This window comes from Dreissena polymorpha, chromosome 16 (assembly GCF_020536995.1).
Source record: "Dreissena polymorpha isolate Duluth1 chromosome 16, UMN_Dpol_1.0, whole genome shotgun sequence".
NCBI classification, from domain to species: Eukaryota; Metazoa; Mollusca; class Bivalvia; order Myida; family Dreissenidae; genus Dreissena; species Dreissena polymorpha.
This window is the reverse complement of record NC_068370.1, coordinates 16634270-16643275: the sequence shown is the minus strand read 5'-3', so window position 1 is coordinate 16643275 and position 9006 is coordinate 16634270. Positions and strand designations below refer to the sequence as shown.

At 35.1% G+C, this 9006-nt stretch overlaps 1 protein-coding gene across 1 annotated transcript in view; it reads left to right on the top strand.

The window, feature by feature from the left end:
• Positions 1–5394: 5394 nt before the first annotated feature.
• Positions 5395–9006, top strand: part of LOC127862948 (uncharacterized) — a 21926-nt gene continuing 18314 nt past the window's right edge. Inside the window, exon 1 of the mRNA XM_052402216.1 lies at positions 5395–5497. The gene's annotated coding sequence lies outside the window, so the exon portion shown is untranslated. The remainder of the gene's footprint in view (positions 5498–9006) is intronic.

Genomic DNA, 9006 nt, shown 5'->3' with positions numbered 1-9006 from the left:
AAAAATGTAAGCAAAGTAGGAGAGAACCAATAATAAAGCCACCATAGTGTTAACATACATCATTGTTCAAACCGTGTGACACAGCACAAAACACGTATCGCTTTGCATACAAATAAATAACGATAAAACTAAGGTTTCCGCTTGAGAACGGTCGATGCGAAGTCTTCAGACAGAAACATATGTTAACATAAACCATTCTTAAAAGACTTTATGCGATATTGTCAAACGTTATTTGATGTTGAATTTTAATTTTAAATTACATTGAGCACCAGAACGATTCTCTTAAATTCACATTTAAACAAACAAATTAAAATATATATATTCGGATAATTTTCTTTAAGCGAAATGATTTGGGTGCTGTTTTTATTTCTCGAAAAACGCAAGAACATATTTTAAACTAAATCAAAGTATAATGTTTTGAAATGGAATTCCGAAATACAAAAAAGGTAGTCGTTCTTCACGAATACATATAAAAAATAGTACATCAAACACACATAAATCATATGAATTAATGGGCGGCGTTAGCAAGTCTGAGTTTCGTGTTTTAAAATTATTAAGGAATTTTCAAATACATTTTGGTTTTAAATTTATGCAAATCCTAGAAGCAATTTTCAATGGCGGCAAATCAACCATATTTTACTCGTATCCGTTTTTAAAGAGATCTTCCGTTTGAGCAATTTTATAACCAACGTTTATAACAATTTGTGTTCATTGAATGGCAAGGTTACACCGCCTTAATACTTGGCCTAAGATTGCAGTGTTTTGTAAATTGGAGCTTTCAGAAATCAAATAACAATATTTTTTCTGCGTGGGAAACCGGACCGGAAAGCGATTGATGTTGATCGCTGATATTTAAAGGTAAGATCAAAAAAAGGTATTAAAGGAATCATCATCATTATCATCATCATCATCAGCAGCAGCAGCAGCAGCAACATCAACATCATCATCATTGTCATCATCGTCGTAATCGTCTTCATATATAAATATAAATATATATTTAAATATTAAATCATCGATATTCTCACGAGATAACTAAAAATAGCACCAGCGGTAGTATTGTGAAATTGGTCTATTGAAAAGAACTGCGCTTTTTGCGTTTCGATATATTTCTTGAATGACTTGCACCAGCCCTTTTCCAATGTTGAATAATCTCAGAGCCTGCCATAGGCCATCATGCCATACGCAATCGAACCTTTTCCTAAAGCCGATGAAGTTGTTGAAGTGCTCATGTTGCTGTTGCAGGTGTTCTCAATGATGATATAGCAGTTGAAAATTTATTACACTGCTCCGTCCAGCTCTGTTTCCAGCCTGCTTTTCCACCGGCACTACCTCGGCCTTACTGTTCAGTCTGCAACTCTCGCACAGCTTGAGGTTGCCCTTTTTCGGTAAGGGGATGACCACAAACTGATTCCACTCCATGGGCCACTTCTTCTCCTCCCTAATCGTCTGGCACAATGCCATCGTTGCTGCTGTAGTTGCCTCCCCTCTATGCTTTATCAGCTCGAAATAGACATTGCTCACACATGTCAACGTTTAAACAAGAAACATAATGTTTTTTTTTACACATGGCGTATTTTACGGTAGCATAGAGGTGATATTCACTCCTCTTTTTAAATTGCACTCCCCTTTTTTCTGTTTCGTGGCCTCGACTTAGTGGCCACGTGTTAGCTTTGTCGTTGCCTTGAGTTACTAAGTCGAGGCCACGATATAAAAAAGAGATGTGCAATATAAAAAAAGAGGAGTGAATGTCACCTCTATGCTACCGTAGTATTGTGTTTTGTTATACCCAACTCTGAATTATTTCAATCAAAATTTTAATCGTAAACATAACTCCCTAAGCGTCTTATTAACTACGATGATGAGATTGTTTTGCTAAAAAAAGGAAAGAAAAGCACAAAATGTAGACATGCAAGTTTGATTGCTATTCTCGGAAAATGACGTATGGCCTGTTAATTGAAGAATGCCGGAAAAAAAACCTTCCGTCAGTTTTATAGGGGCCGGACAAAAACCCTCCCAGGAAAAAACGGGGCCGGACCAAAACCCTCCCATGAAAAAAAGGGGGTGGACAAAAACCCTCCCGTGAAATCTGAGCAACGAATTCAAGTACCAACGATTATTTATACATTTTTAATCCGAAATCGGTCATTTACGACATTGTCTTTTGTTGTCGGTTATCCGATATATTTATTTTTTGTAATAGTTACTTCACTTCAGTAGCTCATATTACACTATATCTTGACTAATTTAAATATTTCCGAATTGAAAATGTGGTTGTTATTTTCCACCCATTTGACGTAAATTATATATGTTTGAACTAAGATTTTTATGATTACTTAGTATGAATCACAAGTAGTGTGTTTATATAAAATATATAAAATATTAATTTGTGCGCCATCCAGTGAATTAAGAAAACACTAAAGTCGTGTATCTTTTTTATTCATCATCGTTACTGGACTAAAGCCCTCCCGTGAAAATAATAACAAGCTTCCCAAGACATTCTTTATTTTGTTTTATACAGATAACAAGTATTATGAAGTGTAGAAAGTATAATGTTACATAAAATGACCTATAAACATAATTAATTGATAAACAAACCAACATATAAGACACTTGAGAGTCAGTTCACATACACTCTTAAACATGCACACGATTGCAGTGCCCTACAGCAGCCAAGAAGTCCTGGACCGTCTTGCTTCCCAACGCTACCTCCTCACATTGGCGTTTCATCTTCTTTTGGTGAAGAAGGGTCCCCTTCCGGACTCGCTTTGCTACCGGCTCCTCGTGCTCGAACCGGTACACTTCAGCTTCGGCCATGGCGTTGTCCATCTGCAGACATGTGATCACATTCCAAAAATGAGGGATTTGCGTGGCCGACAAGATGCTTGAAACCGTTGTTCCAACTTTCGCATGCGTTGTTCGTCCTTGCTTCAACAAGTTTGGTCGACTCATGCACGTTCCATACCTCAGGCAGGAAGCGCGGCGGGGTGCGCCTGAAGCGGAGGCGACCATCCATCATGACAATCCTGAACGCCCGTTGACGTAGTTGGGGTCGAAGTTTTGAGCAAATGATGTCAGCATTGAGTGAATTTTTCGGATTAATGAATGCAACATTGTGTGAAGCAAATACATTTGTCGGTGTTTAATTGCTTTTAATTGATTCTTTGATGTAACTAATGTCACTTTGTCAAGACCGATGTCGTTATATGGATTACGCCATTGCTTGTGGTAGCGGTATTGTTCATAAGTGCATGTTCATAAGTGCATGTTCATAAGTGCATGTTCATAAGTGCATGTTCATAAGTGCATGTTCATAAGACCCACTTGGTTGTGGCTAATCTCAGCTACAGATAATTTATCAATAGTTTGTTGTTAGTAAAAACATGTGACATAGATTATTCAAACAATAGTTATAGACTTCAGATGTATTTTTCTTTATTTTTTTTTATCTTAGTCATTTAACAGTCACTCGATCGACTCACTATGATATGAAATTGATGATATTAGTGTAACTTTTGGGGATTTGGGTTGTATTTTGTGGTAACTAAAAACAGCGAACTTTAAATATTTAGTTTATTATTGTTATAGAGCATATATATGACGATATTCAATGTTGAAGAGGTCTAGATGTTCAATGTAAGATATTGGGTTAATGATGATGGATTAAGTCAAATTGTGGATTTGACTTTAATATACCGCTCTCTAAACTTCTCTCCGAACGTGATGTTAGATGGACTGTACGTTAAAAATTATGTGTAATTATATGCATACAGTGATCGTTTAAATGAGTAAGAAAACACAAGTTGTCATTTCTCCTCGGACTGAATCAATGTCAATCTCCTAAAAGAAATATAGTCAGGATACGTACAAATCAATGCATGGACAGCCCAATTACAAAACGATATGAAAAATAGACAACTGCAGAGGAAACAGACAAATATATTTACATAATACATCTTCTGCCGTCACTTGTCAACTGTCCGTCCTCAACAAACGATTGCGCTCGGCTGAGATATTTGGCGAATGTCGAACTGAATGTCGAGCTGGAATGCCGAGCCAGCTCGTCATTCGAAAATTATTGTACAACACTATCTCCGAATGTCGAACTGAATGTCGAGCTGGAATGCCGAGCCAGCTCGACATTCGAAAATAAGCATACAACACTATAATTATGCGAATGCCGAACTGAATGTCGAGCTGGAATGCCGAGCCAGCTCGACATTCGGAAATAAGCATACAAAATTTTATGCGAATGCCGAACTGAATGTCGAGCTGGAATACCGAGCCAGCTCGACATTCGAAAATAAGCATACAACACTATATGCGAATGCCGAACTGAATGTCGAGCTGGAATGCCGAGCAAGCTCGACATTCGGTAATTTGAATGTTGAACTAATGTCGAACGTCGAACGGCGAGCCAACTTCACGCACCTATTATAACACACCTCACAGTAAAGGCTATTTAAAATGTTACGTTTAACAATTTTAAAACACACGTCGATTGTCCAGTCCTGTCACATTAGTTCCTTCATTAAATAACATATACAGAAAAATACATAAAAATACAACACGCTACATAATTTTTTTATCAGAATACGTGTGAAATCATTCTTTTTTAAAGGACTGTACTTATTTACCTAATTGTAGTCAATTATTATATTAGATAATAGGAAACACGTTGTACAATCTGTTGAGAGAGCTTAATATATTTCTTATTTAATACTGCATTAATAAGTTAACATGTGATCAATCAAAAAGTAAAACATTAAAGTGTTATATGTTCAGTAATGTAAAATAATTGCTTAGTCTGTTAAAGCGTATTTTTCACTTGGTTCATATTCATTCGTCCTTGGTACCTCCGCCAATTTCATGTAATTGTTCGTCTAATGAACCCCACCTTATTGGCAGACAAATGTCATGTAAGGGTGTCAGTCGACACGTAATTGTTCGCGTAGTTCTCAAAATATTTATTTAAAAAATGGTATAGGGAACGACTATGAAACGAAAATTGATTATGAACGTTGGGTAATGACGTATTTGCAATAACGGCAAGTTATTTCAAAGAAGGGAACCAATATTTGGAAAGGCCTAATATCACACTGATAATCGAGTTTAAGGGATTTCCCTGATACTATTTCTTTTCGAGCGTAACCCTTTCAATTCTATTATTAGTTCTCAGGTGCTGATGCATGCATCTTATATGGTTGCTGATGCTCATTTTTAAATTCTAGTGCAATGAATATAACAAAAGAAAATGCATATCATGGTCGATAATTAAACTACAGTTACCCATCTGAATATCGCCCAGTCATACAAAACGATTCCTTTGTTTTTCACCATTTTAAATGGGTAAAACAAATGCTGTTGGGATCCCGCAGTTTGCTAAATATCAAACTATACGCATACGCTTACGCATGAACGATTTGTAAGAGGTCTTCTAATATTTGACAAAACACTGACCTGCATTATATTGAGCAAAAAGGATCGGATATTTATTCTGGTAAGTGACGTTATCTTTATAGTTCTAACAATGATAATGTAACAAGATAAAATGTTAACAGTGCTAAATTTAGTAATATTTTCCTCCCAGTATTTGTTTTTGTTTTTTTCTAAAAATGTCATTACTCATTAGACTTTGTGTGGTGCTGTGTTAACTTTATCATAGCAGGAATGGGACAGAGTTGTGTATTATGAATTACACATTTACTTTACATAACTCCAGGCCTCAAATCAATATGAGTTTGATTTTGTATTTCCAAAAAAACAAAACAAATATGATTAGGTAAGTATACTCGTGTTTCCTCAAACAGATGTACTCTTGATAAGGGGAAGGTTACATGCCACGTAAGCATTGTTTATACCGTCGTGGTTAATTCGTTAGTTGCACCTATTAAAAAAATAATTTTCTCTTCTGGTTAATGAGCCATTTAGCGATTTCGCCAACGCTATTTATATTTGACCTAAATATGTGGCTGCAACATTTGGCGCATTTCCATCATTCGGGACTACGTTAGAAGATGGACGTTGCGGATGCGTTTATTGACGAACTGTGTTTTTGTCGAAATCTTACTGTCCTCAAACCATGTTTTCTGGGTGTGCCTGGTGTCAAGCGAGTAGAATTTCTAGAAGTTGAATGACCTATTTGTTTATTCAATCGCTGAAAGCAGACTAATCATCTTAAGTTTGTACAATGTTTCTATATTCTAAAATAAAGACAATGGCAGAAAAATGCAGTGAAAGGTGTTTCGGAAAGGAAAAATATTGTACACGATACAGTGATTATTTGCGTTGATGAAATCGGTGATTTTGATTAAAGTCCAGATTGTATTCATTGCAGGATCTGTTAGATCAAAAACACACTTATCATGGTATTAAGTTGATAGAACTTTTAAAGGCCACCGGTTTGATATTTATTTTCCAACTAGGACTAGTAAATCAATATAGTTGTTGGTGCATATCGACTGTTCTGTATTTGAATATATGCTCCTTATTGATTTTACTTGTTCACAACACTCTCAATTTGTTATTGATAGTTTTAATGAATGTAACGATCTTGCCCAAGTAAACATTGCATTGTGTTCTAAAAACAAGTCAAGCGTGCTTTAAAAAAAAGAAGTTTGTTTTAATGATTGTTAACAGTTTTAAAATGTGTGGTTTGGTAATAAATGAACATTAGCGGGTTCTTCTTATTTAAAGCGGCCCATCCACACACAATATCATTGTCAATTTTATTGACTCAATAATATTGACAGAATATTTTTTGCCCTCAAGTATACACAATATTTATCAATATTTTGTTCATTTGTACTTCGGTCATCATTCAAACAAGAAAGAAAATTGACAATGCGTCAATAAATATTTGAGTTCTCTGATTTTCATCAATACATTGACGGTGTCTTCAATATCATCCATTAACTTTCAATTTTATTGTCAATCTTCTTTATTGACAATAAAATTGACAATGATATTGTGTGTGGATGGGCCGCTTAAGACGATGTTTATTTATTTAATTCTCAGAGAACCGACTCTAAAATGATTAACGCATGTTACTACTATAAATATAAGCAGTAAAGAGAAGAAATACGGAAAATAAAACCTTAACAAACCAAAACTTTCACAAAATCGAATGCAGACTTGAAGTTCGTTTGTTAGTACCGAATAAAGCCATGCATTAAACTCATGGAAGAGACACTAGACTCTTACACAAAGACTCGCTCGAAAAATAAGCATGAAGTAAATAAAAATAAAACACTACCATCAAATACAGAGCTTACTCTCATACTCGCTATTTATCAGAAAAAAACGTTGAGAATTTTTAAAGAAGCGTTGGGATATAATGATAGTTTATTCAAATTGCTCTAATATACCGTCCTCTGTCGAGACGTTAAATGTACATTTTGGAGACTCAAGAAGCGGCATACTACGGTGACGCTGGTTATCTTTCTCAGTTATTTACATTGATATGTCTTCATTTAAATTGAATCGCCACATCACCCATAGATAAAGCTTATGGCAGTATTGTGTATGCAATCGCAATCCGTGTTGGTATCTTTCATCATATCAATGTGAAATGTGTTTGGTAAGCAAATACAGAATGTAATATATTGGGATTGTTATAGATAGTGAATGCACTCATGATCACTTTACCCTGTTTAAAGGGGCCTTTTCACATTTTGGCATGTTTTGAAGTTTGTCGTCAAATGCTTTATATTGATAAATGTTAACATTGGATATAAGAAGCTCCAGCAAAAAAAATCAAGAATAAAATTAAAAAAAGAAAAAAAGTAACCCTCAGCAGGACTCGAACCACTGACCACTGGAGTCCTGGAGTAAAAAGACTACCACTTAGACCACTCGGCAATCCTTCCGGATATTATGACGGATGTATTTTATACCTTATGTAAGCATTCCTCGTAGTTTCACAAAAAATAACGACAACAACAGAACTCTCCAAATTATTTATTCTTTTCGCGTTGCAACGCTTTATAATTTTCGGGTTTTTAAATCGTATGATGCGTATAATGGCTATTTTAAAGCATGGTTAATGTCAGTATTACTGTTTCCTCACAAATATAACCAAAACGAAAATTTGCGAATCTGAAATTAAAAAAAATTCAATTTTGTCAATTTACCCAAACGTGAAAAGGTCCCTTTAATCTACGGTCATGCCCTAGTTATTGGATATTACTTTTAAATGTCAAAACTATGCACACGATTTGAAAATTAAGAATATCTAAATAGGTAAAATGTCTGTGATTTAATGCATAAAATCTCTCTGCGTCTTCACGTCAATATAAGATTGCTCATGAACACACGTCAAATCGTTCAAACCATGTCACATATAGATATATCAATATAACTTCTGTGAACCTGTTTTGTTTGTTCACACGTGAATTAATCATAGTGGCGAATGATGTTACGGTTTTCCATTCGTCAGGTTCGTTAATTACACTATCGCATGATTGAATGGTTATCCGTATGGGTTGCATGCTATATTTATAGTTCAGAGCGTGTCTTGTGATCAGGTGATGTCAATCAGATTTATTCGTACTCGTGTTGCCGTACACACTAGTTCTACTGTGTGTTTCCATGCAACTCAATCGCTGTGTTGCAGCAAAAATATGTTGTTACTCTTTTTTTAAACAGCAACCGAAAATCGAACAATACTGACCGCAAATCAGTTTATTGTTAACCAAAATAGATGTATATATAATATATATTTACTTTTGTAGTGCGTGTTCCTTGGGTCGATTATTATACATATACTTTCATCAATCTAAAATCATCGATGTGTAAGAAGCGACGTTATATATTGCTGAAAATAAAACTATGAGTTCACAATTAATAAATACGTATGAGAATATTTTAAATGTTCTTTTTAGATATGCATAGAAATTCATAATCTTTGACATAGCTGTTGATATCAAACCCACAGAAAACATGTATAGATTGTTGAGTTTCCATAAATAGCGGAAAGCATTTACGTCAATTGTACCTATTCAAACGTAC